Source organism: Bos grunniens, chromosome 1, assembly GCF_055505025.1.
Source record: "Bos grunniens cultivar Pamir isolate PY7600 chromosome 1, Bosgru_T2T1.0, whole genome shotgun sequence".
In the NCBI taxonomy this organism is placed as follows: Eukaryota; Metazoa; Chordata; class Mammalia; order Artiodactyla; family Bovidae; genus Bos; species Bos grunniens.
The window spans coordinates 67,932,700-67,955,289 of record NC_141165.1 but is presented as its reverse complement, the minus strand read 5'-3'; the positions used below and the strand labels follow the sequence as shown (position 1 = coordinate 67,955,289).

Below are 22,590 nucleotides of genomic sequence, written 5' to 3'. Positions count from 1 at the left end.
ATTCCTCTGGACACACTCCAGTTTTCCAACATCCTGAAATATAATGCCTGAATCCAAACATAGATTCCTATCTCTGAATTGAGCAAGTCAGAAAAAAAAAAAAAAAAACAACACTAAAATCCACATTGATATAAATACTATGCTTTCATCAATTCAGCCAAGAAATCCTACTATTTTTTGGAAGTCATGTCATCCTGGGGACTCGTGTGGAATTTACTTTCAGTTAGACTCACCAATGTTCATTCCAAATCTCTTTCCTGTTCCCACTCTATCCTATCACTGTGCTATTTCATTGTGATCATCCACATAAAATTTTTCTGGTTAGATGTAACTCATTATTTCAATATGCCAGGAACATTTTGTTAACTAATCTTCATGTTGATATTTTACATGTTAATATTAACTTCGTCCCAGCAGCCTGCCATTGAGGCAAAACATTTATGAAAACAATGGCCTGCAAATAATGGCAATAACAGAGACCTCCCTCAAGCACGCTATTGGCAATTTATGCCTCCTTGAGGTTCTGTGTTACAAATCTCACTCAGCACTATGATCCAATCTATATCCCTCCATGTTGTTCTCAGAAATGGCCATGAGCGACTTAATCAGATGCCGGCCAAAATCTTAGCGTGCAACATCTATGTCATTCCTGTAATTTCCTGATCTACCAACTCTCTTCTGTTGTCTTGCAAATATTTCCAGCTCAAAGAAAAAATGTATTGAATATTATGCTAAAGGGCAAACAATGACCTTTGGGTGAAATTCACAAGATTTTCTGAAGACTGGCCCTGAGGACTATGAACTACCCAGAGAGAAAACACAGCCTGTGTACAGGGGTTAATGAGAACAGGACACATTTGAAAAACTAAAACAAATTCATATGTTAGAAGGGAAAAGGTACAAGAGAAGAAGAGAAGAGGTTTGAGGATGGAAGGAGAGAAGAGGGGCCAGACCTTGTAAGTCAGGTTAGGAATTTGGACTGTATCCTGAGGGTAATGGGGAGCCACTGATTGACATTAACATGAGGGTGACATGATTGAATTTACATTTTACAAAGATCACAGGTGAAGCTGTTCTGGGGACCTCTGGTTTCTCAGAGAAGTGGAAATAGTCAACAAGGCAAGGAGCCTGTAGCTCCATCACTGAGCTAATCAGGAAACCCAAAGGACGGTTAGCTTCTTCTTGGAGGAGGCACGCTTCCTCTGTGCTCATATAATTATCTACATTCATCACTCCCACAGAGTGAGGCTGTGCGTGTGTGTGTGTGTGTGTGTGTATGTGACGGGAGAAGGACGGGAATAGGGGGTGGCTTACATCACAATATTCGAGCATCCTTGCATGTCACTGCAGCGTTAAATTCTTACTGTCACTGAAGGTTCTTCCAGCTCAGCAAGCCAGGTTGCTAAGAGTTGCAAGGTTCAGAGAGCTTAATTCATAAGCTGCAAAGTATACAAGCACCAACTACCAATATTGAAAGAACCAAGGAAGTGACAAAGGGTTGACAGATACTTGATTAAAATGTCATTTTTACCAAGCATCCTGCTGTCAAAAAACTGTAACAGATGATTAGGTGGTAAATTGAGAATTCCTTATGTCACTTGTTAAGAAAAGTCATCCATAACTCGCAAACAAGGACAGGAGGATAAGTGCACATTGTTTCAAAGTCACACTGAAATGGTGTTTAACAAGCCTTTTTGGTCTGGGATTACTTAATTTTCTAAAATAATCTACCATGGTGAGATTTTGGTATTTAAAATCTCAATTAAAGGCCTAGGTTCTATGAAGTTACATGTTACTTTGTAGCCCTGTTTCTGGTACAGAAGCAATAATTTCTGTTTGAGAGGAAAATAACCTCAAATGTTACAGTTTCTTGTACTGTTGATGACTCACAGTTTAATTCTAATGCAGCAGTCTAACTTAACATTCCCTTATTACATTGCCTACAAACAACCAGCTCCTCACAAGCTCCTTTGAAGCAGCTTTGTGAGTTTATTGTCTTTCTCATTAATTAATGAGCTAGATAATATCTTTAGCATGTGATTATTCTATATTTGCATGAAAGTCATGTTTTAGTTTTTTGAAAATTATACTTTGACATTCTGAGCACTAAACATTTTAGTTGAATGCTTCACTGAACCTAGTTTCACTGCTAGATTTTAAATCTGATTGTTGGGGGTGACCTTTTTTTCACTATGGGTCTTTGCTCTATTTTCTTCATTTTGAAATAGTAATTTCAAGTAAACTAATATTGGGTAGACTTTTACATCTTCATTTCTATCATCTAAGAAAAGACACAACTTATTCGAGAGAGTATTTATACCTGGGGGCAGAAGGAAAGTAAATACCTATCTTTTCTTTTTGACCACTTTCTTTCTTCATTTTTTTACTGCTAAAAATTTTCCCAAGGCAAAAAAAATATATATTTTATAGAAATGTCTTCAAAGTTGTGAGAAAATTCTTATCCATTTGAACGAATGGTATATACATTAAAACCGACTCAAAATGCCCCTTTTTGCTTTATCATTGTGGCAGGGTCTGCAGTCATCCTTATTAGTTAGTCCTACAGAGTTCTTATGCTTAGGGGTTTCCACCTGATACAATAAATATACATGAAAGCAGGTGCTGCTGCAAGAGTATTCGCTCAGTGTTGGTTTTTTACAGATACATGAAAAACAGTAAGAAAAATAAAAGACTGAATTTTGGAAAATCTTCTCAAAATCTACCAGCTGAAAGAATCCAAACCTTTTGCTTCATTTCCTGAGGAGATTAGGCTGTCCAATTAAAATAAAGTGTGGTAGATATATTTATGACCACCACCTGAATTTTCCATGTACTCTGAGCCTGCTGTTTCTCCTCCATGTAAAAAACCATTTATCCCCCAACCACCATATAAAAATTATAGAGAGGAAATGAGCAACCCTGGTTTGGTACCATTATGCCAATTTACAGTTAAATTGCTCTTTTTGTCTAACGTCCTTTAGAATCACTTGGTCTTCTTAAAGCCCGTTATTTGGGTTCATATGGCTTTTACAAAATATAATATTGGTTTTAATAACCCAGATTTGCAATGATTTTCATTGTTAGCATAAATTTCGTCTCCTTTGATGCCGGAAGCATGTCTTGCTTCAAAACCATTCAGCCAATAAATTTTATGCTGTTCTGTTTCTGGCTTTTACTGGACCTGACAACTTGAGTTGCTACCATCAATGTACATTATGATACCAAGTATGGTTCTCAAACATGGGTACACAGAGGTTGCCTGTTAATACGGCAGCGAGAACCATTTTTTATTACACTGGTCTCTGAAAATACCTCTGATGGATACTGCTAAGCCAAAGACCCTCCCACAGCTGTAGCGCTAGTCAAATTCAGGGTGGATGTTTGTCAGCAGCTGTCTGAGTTCCCGTGACAGCACCCACGGATGGCTTGCCAGGCTGGAGCAATGCTCTCAGTAGCAGCAGATGGGAGGCATGGAGGGGGCTCTGAATCAGCCCATGGAGAGTACCCTACCCAGTGCCCCACCCCCCACAGCACGAGGGCTAAGCTGGTAATGGAGAGAAGAGACTGAAAAGAGACTGACTGCCTGGCAATTAGTAAATGAGCTGTCCGAAAATCATTTGTATTGCAAGGAGAAACAGTTTTCCTTCCTCTTGATTTTCTGTGTTTTCATTTATTTACTTAATTACATAAGCCCCACCTCATTTAAAAAATGATAGGGGGAGGCTTGGCGTGATTTAAACAGAGCTCACGGAACATGCACCCAGGAAACAATTTGCTTCTCACTGTTCCAGGTCTGTTTTTAGCTTCCAAACAATTAAGCAGGAGCCCCATAAGCTCTCCCAGGCTGAGCCTGCACCCACAGCAACCATCAATTGGCAGTTAGGGGGAGGGAGAATGAAGAGAAAGTGAGTTAACCTTTTCCACGCCCCAGACAACAGCTTCATTTCAACGAAGATCCAGGAAGAGCTAAAAGAGGTAGAGACTCCACAGTCCTTCCAAATTTACCCTTCTTCCTTGTGACTCCTGCCCTCTCAGTTCATCTGGAAGGAAAGACTGAGGACCAGGCTTCTCTCTAGAGCACCTTATCATTCTTACTAAGTTAATTAGGAGAGAAGCAGAAGGTGTGGTCAAAGCAAGCATTATATCCAGCTGCACACGTTTAAGGCACTGGTTGGAAGGGGTTAATTATTTCCTGTGGATGAACCTAAAGGGAGCAAATTGCCTGCTCAGAGAGCACAGAGTACAATGCACAAATAGAAGGTCATTTGGGTCAATAACTATCATGAGTCTAAGAGGAAGGTGGGTGAAGGGAGAGCTCTTCTGAAGCTATAGAAGAGATGATCTCAGTAATCAGCCAGTGTTAATTAAGACTCCTCTGTGCTAGGAGCACAGAACACAAACATGGCCGGTAATAAGGTGTGGTCCCTGCCTGTGAAGCACTCAGCATCTAGTAGATTCCAGCGGAACTGCCTTTAACTTGGGGTTGTTTTCTAGAGCCAGCATCTACAACAAAAACTGAAACAAAAATGCTATGCGAAATTTCATTTGAAAAAAAAAAATCATTTAAAAAAGAGCTGGGTTTTCCTCCAGTGTTAGAAATGATTATACTTTGGCTTCTTAGTGAAGCAATTCACAGTCCTGTATTCAGGTTCGTAATATGTGGAAAAGTAAATATTAAACACTAGATTCTTTTATAGCACAGAGAGACAACCAATGACAAAAGCCCAGGAAACTCCGTCAGCTAACATAGGGTGAGATTCGTGTATCCCAGTGTAAACCCACTCCCCATTTTGACAGATACACACTTTTCCAGGAGACTTGTCACTATTGCTTTCCCTTTTTCATATCCTTTTGGTCTGCTCTCTCCCCTCACCTTCTTCCCATGACCTCCTCAAAATGCATAAGTTAAACCCATATAAGATACAACTATTCTGGACCACACTTTAAACAATGTGAGAAGTGCTAAGGCAGAATAAAAGTTGAACCAAAATGTTGTAAAAGATGGTTTTAATGGCATATCTAGGTGTTAACCCACTCTGGCTTAATGAACCCTCCTTCATTCCAAAGGAGCCCTGTGACTGAGAATGACCCAGAACCTTCCTACCTTACACATCACCTGGAAGACTGCCAACGCCTTACTGAGGAGTCCAGCCCATCCTCTCCGTCACCATGGATGTGGTAGCCCACAGGATCACCACCACTGTGTGCTGGGAATTCCAGCATAATGAGTATTCAGTTATTATAATGCCATATTTAGGGAAAAAAATCATATGTTAATTTTTAAAATCATTTTTGGCATAATTCCAAGATGTAGATGCTTTTGATCTTCTTTATTTTAAAATCTACAGTTCTATTAAAACCTCCAAGGAGCTAGTAGGAAATTCTGCCTGAAGGGTAAGAGAAATCTTCACAGAACAGATAATCTGTGAGCTCAGCCTTGAAGAAATGGGTTGGGGAGGATTCTAGGTGGGCAGAGAAGGATATCATTACTGGAGACAGAAAGACTGGAAGAAAAGTGCAGAGATATTCTTCTTAATTAAAGAAGTACAATCACAAAGTCAAAGAAACCGGCCTTGACCATTCTCTTATCTCCACTTTGTCCCCACTTTGCTTGTCCCTCATCCCTCTTGTCACCTGCCAGAGGCACATGTCTGCATTCCATGGCCCTTCCATTCAAGAGAAGCCCAAATTTCACAGTTCCTACTATCTCATCATCCTGGTTCAGCTAGCAAACAGTAAAACCATGAACCTAGCTATTCAGCTAAGGTGTTAAAATTAATGCCCTCACTTCTTCCATCAAAGTGTCCTCAATTTGCTGCCAAGTTAATCTTTTCCCTGTCCATAGCCCATAGCACTCTGAAACCCTAATACTACGCTTAGGCCCATAATATACCTATTCATAATGTGCTGCCCTTGTTTGTCTCTCCTACCAGGTACAACTTCCTTTTGGCAACAATGATGTATTCAGCTGAGCTGAATCAGCCTTTTCACAGATGGACTCTTTCTGTGGGAAAGTAGAGAAGAATGAGGAGATGCATTGTTTTTATTAAGTGATGACATGATGAAAATATTGGCTTCAGAAACACACTCTTTCATTAACTTTGTGCTGTCCATGTTTTGAATATCCTCTATTTTCATTTTCAGAGCTGTGTCCTGGTTAAAAATAGAAAGGTTTACAACTTCAAGTATAGAACTTGTTCAAACAACTTGCCTCCACTTTGCAAAGACTTCTGGTTCTCTAATTCATTTTATTGTTGGCAAAAACTGACAAAAATGATTGTATTAAAAAATCCAGAAGTTTCTTTTGACATGGAGCTGTCTTTACAATACCACATTGTAATGACTTAAGTGAAAATCAATTTAGAACAAATGGATTAATTTTTCCTTTATAAAAACATAAAAGGGGGTGGTCCTAAGATGGCAAAGGAAAAAGATGGGGAGACCACTTTCTCCCCCACAAATTCATTGAAAGATCATTTGAACACTGAGCAAATACCACAAAACAACTTTTGAATGCTGGCAGAGGACACCAAGCACCCAGAAAGGCAGCCCATTTTCTTCTAAAGGAGGTAGGACAAAATATAAAAGATAAAAAGAGAGACAAAAGAGTTAGAGATGGAGACCCATCCCAAGGAGGGAGTTGTAAAAGAGAAGTTTCCGAACACCAGGAAACCCTCTCACCAGCGGTTCTGTGGGGTGTTTTGGAATCTAAGAGGGCAACATAACCAGGAGGAAAAAATAAATAAATAAAACCCACAGATTACGCGCCTAACCGCAACTCCCAGCAGAGAAGTAGCCCAGACGCTTCCATCCGCCACCAGCAAGTGGGGGCTAAACAGGGAGGCTCGGGCTGCATTGCTTAGGGTAAGGACCGGGTCTGAATGCCCGGCGGGCAATCTGAAGGAACTAACCTGAGATAGCAACTCAAACTGTGGGCTAGCCAGAGAGAGAGAAAAAAAAAGGGGTGGGGGGAGGGAGGAGAGAGAGACATTTCCCACGAAAAGCTCTAACCTAAGGCACTGCCAGGCCGCTCACAGAACAAAGGACTGAGTGAGTACCAGAGGAGAGCTAGCCGGCAGCAGACTGGCCCATCCGCCACCAGAGGCAACACTGGAAGGCAAGGGGCAAACTCGGCCCCAGAGACAGCATCCTCCACCAAACTGCAAGTAGGCTCCCAGTTGCTAACCAAGTCTTCCTGGGATCCTGGATGGTTATCTGCCAGGAGGGTCACAGCCAGAGATCAGCTCCCCAGAGGAGACACACAGCACACCTGAGACAGTACTCCCGCCTTGCACCTGGGAAGCTGAGCAGCCAGGACTGGGGAGGTGATAAGATGCACCCCCCCACCCATGGAGAGTGTGGTCACCAAGTACCTGGTCACCTGAGCTGCTCTGACCTGAGAAGGGCACAAAACACAGACTCTACTGAGCTGTGCCTTTGTGGAGTACCTGAGAACCTGAACCTGAGCAGCTTAGACCTGGGAAGTGCACGCAACCCAGGGCCTGCTTTAGACAGTTCCCCTACAGAGCAACCTGGAGCCTGAGCAGTGTAGACCAGGAAAGCACACACGCCGTGAGTGGGGGCAAACCCAGTGTGGCCCAGACACTGCAAGCACTCCCCACACATGCCAGTGATATTTGTTTGCAGTGTCCCTCCCTCCCTGCAGCACAATTGAACAAGTTAGCCTAAATAAATAAATGACCACCTTCACCACACTGGTGGCTTAGATGGTAAAGCATCTGCCTGCAATGTGGGAGACCCAGGTTCAATTCCTGGGTCGGGAAGATCCCCTGGAGAAGGAAATGGCAATCCACTCCAGCACTCTTGCCTGGAAAATCCCATGGATGGAGGAGCCTGATAGGCTACAGTCCCTGGGGTTGCAAAGAGTCAGATATGACTGAGTGACTTTACTTTCACTTTCACTTTCGCCCCCTTATGTCAGGGTAGAAGTTAGATACTGAAGAGACTTGCAAACAGAGGAAGCCAAAATAAACAAAGAAGAGGGAACTGCTTTGGAAATGACAGGTGCAACAGAGTAAAACCCTGTAGTTAGCATTGACTACATTGGAAGGGTCCTATAGACCTTGAGAAGTATAAACTGGAACAAGGGACTATCTGAACTGAACTGACCCCACACTGCCCTCAACAGCTCCAGAGAAATCCCTAGATATATTTTACTATTATCATTTTTTAATTTTAAATTTTTTTTCTATTTTTAAGTTCTTTATTACTCCTTTAATTTTCATTTTTAAAACCTATTACCTTGCCAAAAAAAGACCTTATTTTTAAAGCAAATTTCATATTTTTTTAATAACTTTTGCGATTTTGTTTTGTTTTGTAAATATTGTATTTTTGAGAGTCTAACCTCTACTCTAGATGTTTAATCTTTGCCTTTTGGTATCTGTTATCAATTTTGTACCTTTAAGAATCCAATCTTCAGTACCCATTTTTACTTAGGAGTGGGATTACTGGCTTGATTGCTATCTCCCCTTTTGACTCTCCTTTTTCTCCCATAGGTCACCTCTATCTCTTTCCTCCCCCTTCTCTTCTCTGCTTAACTCTGTGAATCTCTTTGGGTGTTCCAGGCTGTGTAGAACACTTAAGGAACTGACCACTGGCTAGATTGGTCTCTCTCCTTTGATTCCCCCTCCTCTGCTCCTGGTCACCTCTACCTCCTTTCTCCCTCTTCTCTTGTCTATGGAACTCCGTGAAACTCTCTGAGTGTTCCAGACTGTGGAGAGAAAACAGGGAATTGATAACTGGCTAGACTGCTCTCTCCCTTTTTGACCCCCACCCCTTCTCCTCCTGGTCATCTCTATCTCCCTCCATCCTCTTCCCTTCTCCATGTAACTTTGTGAACCTCTCTGGGTGTCCCTCACTGTAGAGAATCTTTTCACCATTAACCTAGATGTTTTATCATTGGTGCTGTATGGATGGAGAGGTCTTGAGGCTATTGCAAGAATAAGACTGAAAGCCAGAGGCAGGAGGCTTAAATCCAAAACTTGAGAACACCAGAAAACTCCTGACTCCAGGGAACATTAATCAACAAGAGTTCATCCAAAAGCCTCCATACCTGCACTGAAACCAAGCTCCACCCAAGAGCCAACAAGTTTCAGAGCAAGACATACCAAGCTAAATCTCCTACAATGCAGGAACATAACCCTGAGCATTAAAATACAGGCAGCCAAAAGTCACACCAAACCCACAGACACCTCAAAACTCACTACTGTACACTTCATTGCACTCCAGAGAGAAGAGATCCAGCTCTACCAACCAGAACACCAACACAAGCTTCCCTAACCAGGAAACTTTAACAAGACACTTGTCCAACCCCACCCACAGGGAGGAACCTCCACAATAAAGAGGAACCACAAACTTCCAGCATACAGAAAGGCCACCCCAAACACAGCAACCTAAACAAGATGAAAAGGCAGAGAAATATTCAGCAGATAAAAGAACATGATAAAAGCCCACCAAACCAAACAAAAGAGGAGAAGATAGGGAGTCTACCTGAAAAAGAATTCAGAATGATGATAGTAAAAATGATCCAAAATCTTGAAAACAAAATGGAGTTACAGATAAATAGTCTGGAGACAAGGATTGAGAAGATGCAAGAAAAGTTTAAGAAGGACCTAGAAGAAATAAAAAGGAGTAAATCAATAATGAATAATTAAATAACTGAGATCAAAAGCACTCTGGAGGGGACCAACAGTAGAATAACTGAGGCAGAAGATAGGATAAATAAGGTGGAAGATAGAACGGTGGAAATAAATGAAGCAGAGAGGAAAAAAGAAAAAAGAATTTAAAGAAATGAGGAAAACCTCAGAGATCTCTGGGACAGTGTTAAATGCCCCAACATTCGAATCATAGGAGTCCTAGAAGAAAAAGACAAAAAGAAAGGCCATGAGAAAATACTTGAAATAATAGTTGAAAACTTCCATAAAATGGGGAAGGAAATAGCCACCCAAGCCCAAGAAATCCAGAGTCCCAAACAGGATAAACCCAAGGTGAAACACCCCAAGACACATATTAATCAAATTAATGAAGATCAAACACAAAGAACAAATATTAAAAGCAGCAAGGGAAAAACAACAAATAACTCACCAGGGGATTCCCCTAAGGATAACAGCTTATCTTTCAGTAGAAACTCTTCAAGCCAGAAGGGAATGGCAGGACATACTTAAAGTTATGAAAGAGAAAAACCTACAACCCACATTACTGTACCCAGCAAGGATCTCATTCAAATATGAAGGAGAAATCAAAAGCTTTACAGACAAGCAACAGCTGAGAAAATTCGGCACCACCAAACCAGCTCTTCAACAAATGCTAAAGGATCTTCTCTAGACAGGAAACACAGAAAATGTTTATAAACTTGAACCCGAAACAACAATGGAATCATACTTATCAATAATTACCTTAAATGTAAATGGGTTGAATGCCCCAACCAAAAAACAAAGACTGGCTGAATGGATACAAAAACAAGACCCTTATATATGCTGTCTGCAAGACACCCACTTAAAACCTAGGGACACATACAGACTAAAAGTGAAGGGCTGGAAAAAGATATTTCACGCAAATGGAGACCAAAAGAAAGCAGGAACTACAATATTCATATCTGATAAAATAGACTTTAAAATAAAGGCTGTGAAAAGAGACAAAGAAGGACACTACATAATGATCAAAGGATCAATCCAAGAAGAAGATATAACTAATTATAAATATATATGCACCCAACACAGGAGCACCACAATATGTAAGGCAAATGCTAACAACTACGAAAGGGGAAATTATTATTAACACAATAATAGTGGCAGACTTTAATACCCAACTCACACCTATGGATAGATCAACTAAACAGAAAATTAGCAAGGAAACAAAAACTTTAAATGATACAATGGACCAGTTAGATTTAATTGATATCTATAGGACATCTCACCCCAAAACAATGAATTTCACCTTTTTCTCAAGCGCACACAGAACCTTTTCCAAGAGAGATCACATCCTGGGCCATAAATCTAGCCTTGGTAAATTCAAAAAAATTGAAATAATTTCAAACATCTTTTCTGATTACAGTGCAATAAGGTTAGATGTCAACTACAGGAAAAAAAACTATTAAATACACAAAACATATGGAGGCTAAACAACACACTTCTGAATAACCAATGAATCTCAGAAGAAATAAAAAAAGAAACTAAAATATGCATAGAAACAAATGAAAATGAAAACACAACAACCCAAAACCTATCAGATTCAGTAAAAGCAGTGCTAAGGAGAAAGTTCATAGCAATACAAGCCTACCTCAAGAAACAGGAGAAAAATCAAATCAATAACTTCACTCTACACTGTGTGGATCACACAAAACTGTGGGAAATTCTGAAAGAGATGGGAATACCAGACCACCTGACCTGCCTCTTGAGAAATCTGTATGCAGGTCAGGAAGCAACAGTTAGAACTAGACATGAAACAACAGACTGGTTCCAAATAGGAAAAGGAGTATGTCAAGGCTGTATATTGTCACCCTGCTTATTTAACTTATATGCAGAGTACATCTTGAGAAACGCTGGACTGGAAGAACAAGCTGGAATCAAGATTGCCGGGAGAAATCTCAATAACCTCAGATATGCAGATGACACCACCCTTATGGCAGAAAGTGAAGAGGAACTAAAAACCTCTTGATGAAAGTGAAAGTGGAGAGTGAAAAAGTTGGCTTAAAGCTCTACATTCAGAAAACGAAGATCACAGCATCCGGTCCCATCACTTCATGGAAAATAGATGGGGAAACAGTGGAAACAGTGTCAGACTTTATTTTGGGGGGCTCCAAAATCACTGCAGATGGTGACTGCAGCCATTAAATTAAAAAACGCTTACTCCTTGGAAGGAAAGTTATGACCAACCTAGATAGCATATTCAAAAGCAGAGACATTACTTTGCCAACAAAGGTCCGTCTAGTCAAAGCTATGGTTTTTCCTGTGGTCATGTATGGATGTGAGAGTTGGACTGTGAAGAAGGCTGAGCACCAAAGAATTGATGCTTTTGAACTGTGGTGTTGGAGAAGACTCTTGAGAGTTCCCGTGGACTGCAAGGAGATCCAACCAGTCCATTCTGAAGGAAATCAGCCCTGGGATTTCTTTGGAAGGAATGATGCTAAAGCTGAAACTCCAATACTTTGGCCACCTCATGCAAAGAGTTGACTTGTTGAAAAAGACTCTGATGCTGGGAGTGACTGGGGGCAGGAGAAGAAGGGAACGACAGAGGGTGAGATGGCTGGATGGCATCACTGACTCGGTGGATGTGGGTCTGAGTGAACTCCGGGAGTTGGTGATGGACAGGGAGGCCTGGCGTGCTGCGATTCATGGGGTCGCAAAGAGTCAGACACGACTGAGCGACAGATCTGAACTGAACTGAACTGACACCTAAAGCAACTAGAAAAAGAAGAAATGAAGCACCCCAGGGTTAGTAGAAGGAAAGAAATCATAAAAGGGCAGAAATAAATGCAAAAGAATCAAAGGAGACCATAGCCAAAATCAACAAAGCTAAAAGGTGGTTCTTTGAGAAGATAAATAAAATAGACAAACCATTAGCCAGACTCATCAAGAAAAAAAGGGAAAAGAATCAAATCAACAAAATTAGAAATGAAAATGGAGAAATCACAACAGACAACACAGAAATACAAAGGATCATAAGAGACTATTATCAGCAACTATATGCCAATAAAATGGACAACTTGGAAGAAATGGACAAATTCTTAGAAAACTATAACTTTCCAAAACTGAACCAGGAAGAATTAGAAAATCTTAACAAACCCATCACAATCGCAGAAATCGAAACTGTAATCAGAAATCTTCCGACAAACAAAAGCCCAGGACCAGATGGCTTCACAGCTGAATTCTACCAGAAATTCAGAGAAGAGCTAACACCTATCCTACTAAAACTCTTCCAGAAAATTGCAGAGGAAGGTAAACTTACAAACTCATTCTACTAGGTGAGGCCAGCATCACCTAATACCAAAACCAGACAAAGATGCCACAAAAAAAGAAAACTACAGATCAATATCACTGATGAACAAAGATGCAAAAACCCTTAACAAAATTCTAGCAAACAGAATCCAACAACATATTAAAAAGATCATACATCATGACCAAGTGAGCTTTATCCCAGGGATGCAAGGATTCTTCAATATTCACCAATCAATCAATATGATACACCACATTAACAAATTGAAAGATAAAACCATATGATTATCTCAATAGATGCAGAGAAAGCCTTTGACAAAATTCAACATCCATTTATGATAAAAACCCTCCAGAAAGCAGGCATAGAAGGAACATACTTCAACATAATAAAAGCCATATATGATAAGCCCACAGCAAACATAATCTTCAATGGTGAAAAATTGAAAGCATTTTCCCTAAAGTCAGGAACAAGACAAGGATGCACAATCTCATCACTACTATTCAACATAGTTTTGGAAGTTTTAACCACAGCAATGAGAGAAGAAAAAGAAATAAAAGGAATCCAAATTGGAAAAGAAGAAGTAAAACTCTCACTGTTTGAAGATGACATGATCCTCTACATAGAAAACCCTAAGACTCCACCAAAAAGATTACTAGAGCTAATCAATGATTATAGTAAAGTTGAAGGGTATAAAATTAACACACAGAAATCCCTTGCATTCCTATACACTAACAATGAGAAAACATAAAGAGAAATTAAGGAAACGATTCCATTCACCATTGCAATGAAAAGAATAAAATAGGAATAAATCTACCTAAAGAAACAAAAGACCTATATATAGAAAACTATAAAACACTGATGGAAGAAATCAAAGATGACACAAATAGATGGAGAAATAATCCATGTTCACGGATTGGAAGAATCAATATAGTGAAAATGAGTATACTACCCAAAGCAATCTATAGATTCAATGCAATCCCTATCAAGCTACCAACGAGGAAGTCAAGAAACACCTGGAATAATAGGCAAATTTGGCGTTGGAATATGGAATGGAGCAGGGCAAAGGCTAATAGAGTTTTTCTAAGAGAACACACTGGTCTGATCATAGCAAACACCCTCTTCCAACAACACAAGAGAAGACTCTACACATGGACATCACCAGATAGCCAATACTGAAATCAGATTGATTATATTCTTTGCAGCCAAAGATGGAGAAGCTCTATCCAGTCAGCAAAAATAAGACCAGGAGCTGACTGTGGCTCAGATCATGAACTCCTTATTGCCAAAATCAGATTTAAATTGAAGACAGTAGGGAAAACCACTAGATGATTTAGGTATGACCTAAATCAAATCCCTTATTGACTATACAGTGGAAATGACAAATAGATTTAAGGGACTAGATCTGATAGATAGAGTGCCTGATGAACTATGGATGGAGGTTTGTGACATTGTACAGGAGACAGGGATCAAGACCTGGAAAAGAAATGCAAAAAAGCAAAATGGCTGTCTGAGGAGGCCTTACAAATAGCTGTGAAAAGAAGAGAAGTGAAGAGCAAAGGAGAAAAGGAAAGACATTCCCACTTGAATGCAGAGTTCCAAAGAAATCAGGGAGAGATAAGAAAGCCTTCCTCAACGATCAATGCAAAGAAACAGAGGAAAACAACACAATGGAAAAGACTAGAGATTTCTGCAAGAAAATTAGAGATACCAAGGGAAAATTTCATGCAAAGATGGGCTAGATAAAGGACAGAAATGGTATGGACCTAACAGAAAAAGATATTAAGAAGAAGTGGCAAGAATACACAGAAGAACTATACAAAAAAGATCTTCATGATCCAGATGATCACAACGGTGTGATCACTCACATAGAGCCAGACATCCTGGAATGTGAAGTCAAGTGGGCCTTAGAAAGCATCACTACGAACAAAGTTAGTGGAGATGATGGAATTCCAGTTGAGCTATTTCAAATCCTGAAAGATGATGCTGTGAAAGTGCCGCACTCAATCTTCCAGCAAATTTGGAAAACTCAGCAGTGGCCACAGGACTGGAAAAGTCAGTTTTCATTCCAATCCCAAAGAAAGGCAATGCCAAAGAATGCTCAAACTACTGCAAAATTGCACTCATCTCACATGCTAGTAAAGTGAAAGTGAAATTGAAGTTGCTCAGTCGTGTTCAACTCTTTGCGACCCAATGGTGTGTAGCCTACCAGGCTCCTCAGTCCATGGGATTTTCCAGGCAAGAATATTGGAGTGGGTCCCATTTCCTTCTCCAGGGGATACTCCTGACCCAGGAAACAAACCCGGGTCTCCCACATTGCAGGCAGACGCTTTACCATCTGATATGTGAAGTTGCTCAGTCGTGTCTGACTCTTTGAGACCCCATGGACTGTAGCCCACCAGGCTCCTCCGTCCATGGGATTTTCCAGGCAAGAATACTGGAGTGGGTTGCCATTTCCTATTCTAGGAGATCTTCCCCACCCAGGGATTGAACCCGGGTCTCCCGCATTGTAGACAGACGCTTTACCATCTGAGCCACCAAGGAAGTCTGAACCACCAGGTAAAGTAATGCTCAAAATTCTCCAAGCCAGGCTTCAGCAATATGTGAACCGTGAACTTCCTGATGTTCAAGCTGGTTTTAGAAAAGGCAGAGGAACCAGAGATCAAATTGCCAACATCCACTGAATCATCAAAAAAGCAAGAGAGTTCCAGAAAAACATCTATTTCTGCTTTATTGACTATGCCAAAGCCTTTGACTGTGTGGATCACAATCAACTGGGGAAAATTCTGAAAGAGATAGGAATACCAAAGCACCTGACCTTCCTCTTGAGAAACCTGTATGCAGGTCAGGAAGCAACAGTTAGAACTGGACATGGAACAACAGACTGGTTCCAAATAGGAAAAGGAGTACGTCAAGGCTGTATATTGTCACTCTGCTTATTTAACTTCTATGCAGAGTACATCATGAGAAACGCTGGACTGGAAGAAGCACAAGCTGGAATCAAGATTGCTGGGAGAAATATCGATAACCTCAGATATGCAGATGACACCACTTTTATGGTAGAAAGTGAAGAGGAACTAAAAAACCTCTTGATGAAAGTGAAAGTGGAGAGTGAAAAAGTTGGCTTAAAGCTTAACATTCAGAAAATGAAGACCACAGCATCTGGTCCCATCACTTCATGGCAAATAGTTGGAGAAACAGGGGAAACAGTGTCAGACTTTATTTTGGGGGGCTCCAAAATCACTGCAGATGCTGACTGCAGCCATGAAATTAAAAGACGCTTACTCCTTGGAAGGAAAGTTATGACCAACATAGATAGAATATTAAAAAGCAGAGATACTACTTTGCCAACAAAGGTCCATCTGGTCAAGGCTATGGTTTTTCCAGTGGTCAGGTATGGATGTGAGAGTTGGACTGTGAAGAAAGCTGAGCGATGAACAATCGATGCTTTTGAACTGTGGTGCTAGAGAAGACTCATGAGAGTCCCTTGGACTGCAAGGAGATCCAACTAGTCCATCCTAAAGGAAACCAGTCCTGGGTGTTCATTGGAAGGACTGATGCTGAGGCTGAAACTCCAATAATTTGGCCACCTCATGTGAAGAGTTGACTCACTGGAAAAGACCCTGATGCTGGGAGGGATTGGGGGCAGGAGGAGAAGGGGACAACAGAAGATGAGATGGGTGGATGGCATCACCAACTTGATGCACATGAGTTTGGGTGAACTCCAGAAGTTGGTGATGGACATGGAGGCCTGGCATGCTGCAATTCATGGGGTCACAAAGAGTCGGACACGACTGAGCAACTGAACTGAAATGAACTGAGACCAAATAATTTCACAACTTGTATGGAAATACAAAAAACCTCAAATAGCCAAAGCAATCTTTGGAAAGAAGAATGGAACTGGAGGAATCAACCTGCCTGACTTCAGGCTCTACTACAAAGCCACAGTCATCAAGACAGTATGGTACTGGCACAAAGACAGAAATATAGATCAATAGAACAAAATAGAAAGCCCAGAGATAAATCCATGCACCTATGGACACCTTATCTTTGACAAAGGTGGCAAGAATATACAATGGAGAAAGGACAATCTCTTTAACAAGTGGTGCTGGGAAAACTGGTCAACCACTTACAAAAGAATGAAACTAGAACATTTTCTAATACCATACACAAAAGTAAACTCAAAATGGATTAAAGATCTAAATGTAAGACCAGAACGTATAAAACTCCTAGAGGAAAACATAGGCAAAACACTCTCTGACGTAAATCATAGCAGGATCCTCTATGACCCACCTCCCAGAGTAATGGAAATAAAAGCAAAAATAAACAAATGGGACCTAATTAAATTTAAAAGCTTTTGCACAATGAAGGAAATTATAAGCAAAATGAAAAGACAGCCTTCAGAATGGGAGAAAATAATAATAAATGAAGCAACTGACAAACAATTAATCTCAAAAAATATACAAGCAACTCCTGAAGCTCAATTCCAGAAAAATAAGTGACCCAATCAAAAAATGGGCCAAAGAACTAAACAGACATTCCTCCAAAGAATACATACAGATGGCTAACAAACACATGAAAAGATGCTCAACATCACTCATTATCAGCTCAGTCACTCAGTCATGTCCGACTCTTTGCGACCCCATGAATTGCAGCATGCCAGCCCTCCCTTGTACATCACTAACTCCTGGAGTTCACCCAAACTCATGTCCATCAAGTCAGTGATCCCATCCAGCCATCTCATCCTCTGTCGTCCCCTTCTCCTCCTGCCTTCAATTTTTCCCAGTATCAGGGTCTTTTCCAGTGAGTCAACTCTTCACATGAGGTGGCCAAAGTACTGGAGTTTCAGCCTCAGCATCAGTCCTTCCAATGAATACACAGGACTGGTCTCCTTTAGGATGGACTGGCTGGATCTCCTTGCAGTCCACGGGAACTCTCAAGAGTCTTTTCCAACACCACAGTTCAAAAGCATCAATTCTTTGGCACTCAGCTTTCTTCACAGTCCAACTCTCACATCCACACATGACCACTGGAAAAACCATAGCCTTGACTAGATAGATCTTTGTTGGCAAAGTAATGTCTCTGCTTTTTAATATGCTATCTATGTTGGTCATAACTTTCCTTCCAAGGAGTAAGCGTCTTTTAATTTCATGGCTGCAATCACCATCTGCAGTGATTTTGGAGCCCCCCAAAATAAAGTCTGACACTGTTTCCACTGTTTCCCCATCTATTTCCCATGAAGTGGGACATTATCAGAGAAATGCAAATTAAAACTGCAACAAGGTACCATCTCATGCTGGTCAGAATGGCTGCTATCAAAAAGTCTACAAACAATAAATGCTGGAGAGGGTGTGGAGAAAAAGAAATGCTCTGACACTATTGGTGGGAATGCAAACTAGTACAGCCACTATGGAGAACTGTGTGGAGATTCCTTAAAAAACTGGAAATAGAACTGCCATATGACCCAGCAATCCCACTGCTGGTCATACACACTAAGAAAACCAGAATTGAAAGAGACACGTGTACCCCAATGTTCACCGCAGCACTGTTTGTAATAACCAGGACACAGAGACAACCTAGATGTCCATTGGCAGATGAATGGCTTAGAAAGCTGTGGTGCATATACACAATGGAATATTACTCAGCTATTAAAAAGAATGCATTTGAACCAGTTCTAATGAAGTGGATGAACTGGAGCCTATTATACAGAGCGAAGTAAGTCAGAAAGAAAAACACCACTACAGTATATTAACACATATATATGGAATTTAGAAAGATGGTAACGATGACCCTATATGCAAGACAGTGAAGGAGACACAGATGTAAAGAACAAACTTTTGGACTCTGTGGGAGAAGGCGAGGGTATGATTTGATTTGAGAGAATAGCATTGAAACATGTATATTATCATATGTGAAATAGATCGCCAGTCCAGGTTCGATGTATGAGACAGGGTGCTCAGGGCTGGTCCATTGGGACAATCCTGAGGGATGGGATGGGGAGGGACATGGGAGGGAGGTTCAGAATGGGGAACACATGTACACCCATGGCTGATTCATGTGAATGTGTGGCAGAAAACATCACAATATTGTAAAGTAATCAGCCTCCAATTAAAATTAAATAAATAAATAAAAATAAAACAAGCAAACAAAAAAACATAAAGGTTTGAAATGATATGGTCTTATGTTATTGTACTGTGATTTTCCCATTGAAAACAAAGCAGCCAGACAAAAGATGTTAATGCAGTCTATATAATACAAGTTTCATTTGGTTTTACCAATTTTTACCTAAAATGAATAAATACTGTTAAAAGTATGATCTTTAGAAACATAAATTAAAAAAAAAGAAGAAACATAAATTAGTTGACTGATATATTCATTAATTTATCCAGTAAACCAGTATGAAATGCCTTACATAAAACTTTATCATATTTTATCCCTCAGCCTTCTTTTCTACTAACTGGAAAGGATTAGCTTTCCCTAGCTTTCCTCTTGGCATGCATTTTCATCTCTTTAAGTGTTGTTCTTATTTCTTAACCAGGATCTCTACATTTAAATTGTAGAGCTGAAGACTGATTTCAGAAGACTGACCTGATTGCTCTTTTCTAGCAAAATCATTTTCTGAAACCAAGAACTTTTTCAGAAACTATAAATTCTCCCAGAAATTCATGGTCCCTAATATGAGAAACCAACCTTAGAAATGACTGGGATATATTATTAATGTAGAAAACAGTAAAGTTATGAATCCCAGTTCTGGCAAAGATGCAATGATTCAACCACCTCATTCGTTGGTAGTAGTTATAATTTATTAAGTTCTTTAGAACGAAACATTTGATTTCAAGAACTATAAAAATGTCCAATATAGCTATTTGTTCTATTTCTGAGATATAAACATAACCTGCACAATTTTTATAAGGATCACTGAATTTAGATTTTACCATAATTGGTCCCAGTTCTGCCCCCAAAAAAGAAAAAAAAGTTTTCATTGAATTTTTACAGTACAATTATTTGGAGAGAAGTAAAGACAATAGATTACTTCATTCAAGAGATAAGGATGAAGCTGTTCAAGTATTATTTATTAATAACATTGATTATTTACATCCAGCCTCATTCGCAAAGGGATTTGAGGTTACTTTCAGAGATATGTAAAGTATAAAACCATTTTTAATTAAAAAGTCAAGATTAATTATGTAAAGTATAAAAGCATTTTTAATTTAAAAATCAAGATTAATCAAAAATAAGAATGGGAAAGTAAGATGAAGTCAGAACTAAGTTGAGGACAACATGGTAGAGACTTAAATTTGGAACTAAACTCCTTAACAGCCAAGCAACAGAAGAAAATATTCAGTGTCTTTGACAGTAGCAATCTGCTTCCTGGAAGAACCACAGCCTTGTCTGACTGAATCCAGAGAGAAATCTGCCCACACTCCTACTATGAACAGAGACTGGGCTATACAACCACAGGCACCTCTTCTGGCCATTATCTGCCCCAATTACTAAGGGAGCGACAACCACTCGGTGGCCCAGGAGCCTTTAGAATATCCACCTTCATGCAGAGATTGAGAGACTGTGAGTAATTGCAGAACTTTGTGTTCCATGGTAATAAAGTAGAACCTTGTCTTCTTTTTGTCCCCTTGATACCCTCAAATGTCTATCTTGTTGAGACGAAAAGAACCAATGTATTCTGTAGGCCAGACAACCTAGGCAGCCCGGGTCTAATTTTTGCATGAGTTAAGCAGTTAAGTTTATAACTGATGAGGAATATAATTCAAGGATTTCTTTATTTTCTGACTTCAAAGAGTGACTGGAAACATAAGCCTGGCTCGAGAAGACCAGAGGTCATCAAGGGATGGTGGAAGTTTCAAAAAAGTATAAGTACTTTCAAAAAAGTAGACTCTTCACTGACATGAACAGGCTTTGTTATTTATATGATTTCCATCAGAATGCACTGGCATTTTCTAACCCTTAATGTTGGATCTGTACCCATTCTCATAAGCCCTTCTACATTAGCCAAACCATGATTCAGAAACTATAATCCAGTCTGCGGTTCTGCTAGGTGGACCATAGTGAAGAGGTAGGAGTGCACATATGTAACAAATGGTACCAGAATGGGGCTCTGCAGAAACAGACTGAGGTCTGAAAGGACCTAGCACAGAGATGATTCTTATCAGTGGAGGACTGTGAGATGAGATGACAACACCCTATGGGTTCAGACAAACTCAAGTAAAGTCCAAGTTTGGCCACTCAGTTTTATGGGGAAACTCATTTAGCTTCTTCTCACCCTAGTTTCCTCATATGCAAAACTTGGGTGATATAATACTTACTCTATAGGTGTGCTATAGTCAAAGCTATGGTTTTTGCAGTAGTCATGTATGAATGTGAGAGTTGGACCGTAAAGAAGGCTGAGTGTGGAAGAATTGACGCTTTTGAACTGTGGTGTTGGAGAAGACTCTTGAGAGTCCCTTGGACTACAAGGAGATCCAACCAGTCAATCCTAGAGGAACTCAGTCCTGAATATTCATTGGAAGGACTGATGCTGAAGCTGAAGCTCCAATACTTTGGCCACCTGATGCAAAGAACTGACTCATTGGAAAAGACCCTGATGCTGGGAAAGATTGAAGGTGGGAAGAGAAGGGGACTACAGAGAATGAGATGGCTGGATGGCATCACCGACTTGATGGACATGAGTTTGAGCAAGCTCCAGGAGTTGGTGATAGACAGGGAAACCTGGCGTGCTCCAGTCCAAGTGGTCACAAAGAGTCAGACATGACTTAATGACTGAACAACAATGTGTTATAAAGATAAAGCAATGAAATATGGAAAACATTTAGGAATAAATGCTTAACTGAGTATAAGTGCTCAATAAGTGGGAAAACTTAGGTTTTCTAGAAGAGAATAAGACATACAAAGGCTTCACTTGCAGTGGTAAAAACTTTGGTATGATTAAATGCTAACTTCATAACCAAGTGAGGAGAGGAGAAAATGATGGATTCTGCCTGCTTATTCACCACCATGTACCAACCGCATGGTGGGAGTTTAATACATTTTTTTCCTTTTAACTTTTCATTCCCTTCACCTGTCTTCTCCTAATGTTGGCATCTTATATCAACATAATCAATTATCAAAACCAGATATTATATATTTTTAAATTATCAAAATAAGGGTATTTTTCCATATATCTGGGCTATCTTTCAGGAAACACAGGAATAAAAAGTCCTTTTGAGTCTTACCTTACTAAAGTATCAGAATTCTAAAATTAATTTTGAGAGGCAAAAACAAATCATTTAACTGAAGTGGTTGTTGTAAAACAGACTCACTGAAGTGGACCTGTATAACTATTATATATAAAGTATAGAAGCTTTGCTCCTCTTTGATCCTTTTGATTCATCAATGTTGGATTCAAGATTCATAGTGAAGAAATGAACTTCAGCTTATTGAGCAAACCAGGATTTACAACAACAAAGTATATAGGTGCAAATTATGTAGAACATGAGTTATTCTTTCTATTGTGAGAAAAGGACATTTTTCAAATCATAATTCTTTTTTATGAATATCTTTACACACCGCATAGACATTTATCACACTCCCACCAGTTCTGTGAAGAGACAGTACATCAGGGAGTTACCTAATTTGTGTCAAGAA

General features: G+C 39.9%; 1 protein-coding gene across 2 annotated transcripts in view; it reads right to left on the bottom strand.

Annotated features, from left to right (window-relative positions):
- The window catches only part of LOC147379565 (uncharacterized), a 553,375-nt gene that overhangs the window by 148,921 nt on the left and 381,864 nt on the right, over positions 1-22,590 (bottom strand). For both annotated transcript variants that reach the window (XM_086319040.1, XM_086319037.1), the window contains exon 1: positions 3,916-4,042. The gene's annotated coding sequence lies outside the window, so the exon portion shown is untranslated. Of the gene's footprint in view, positions 1-3,915 lie in introns of those variants that run through there.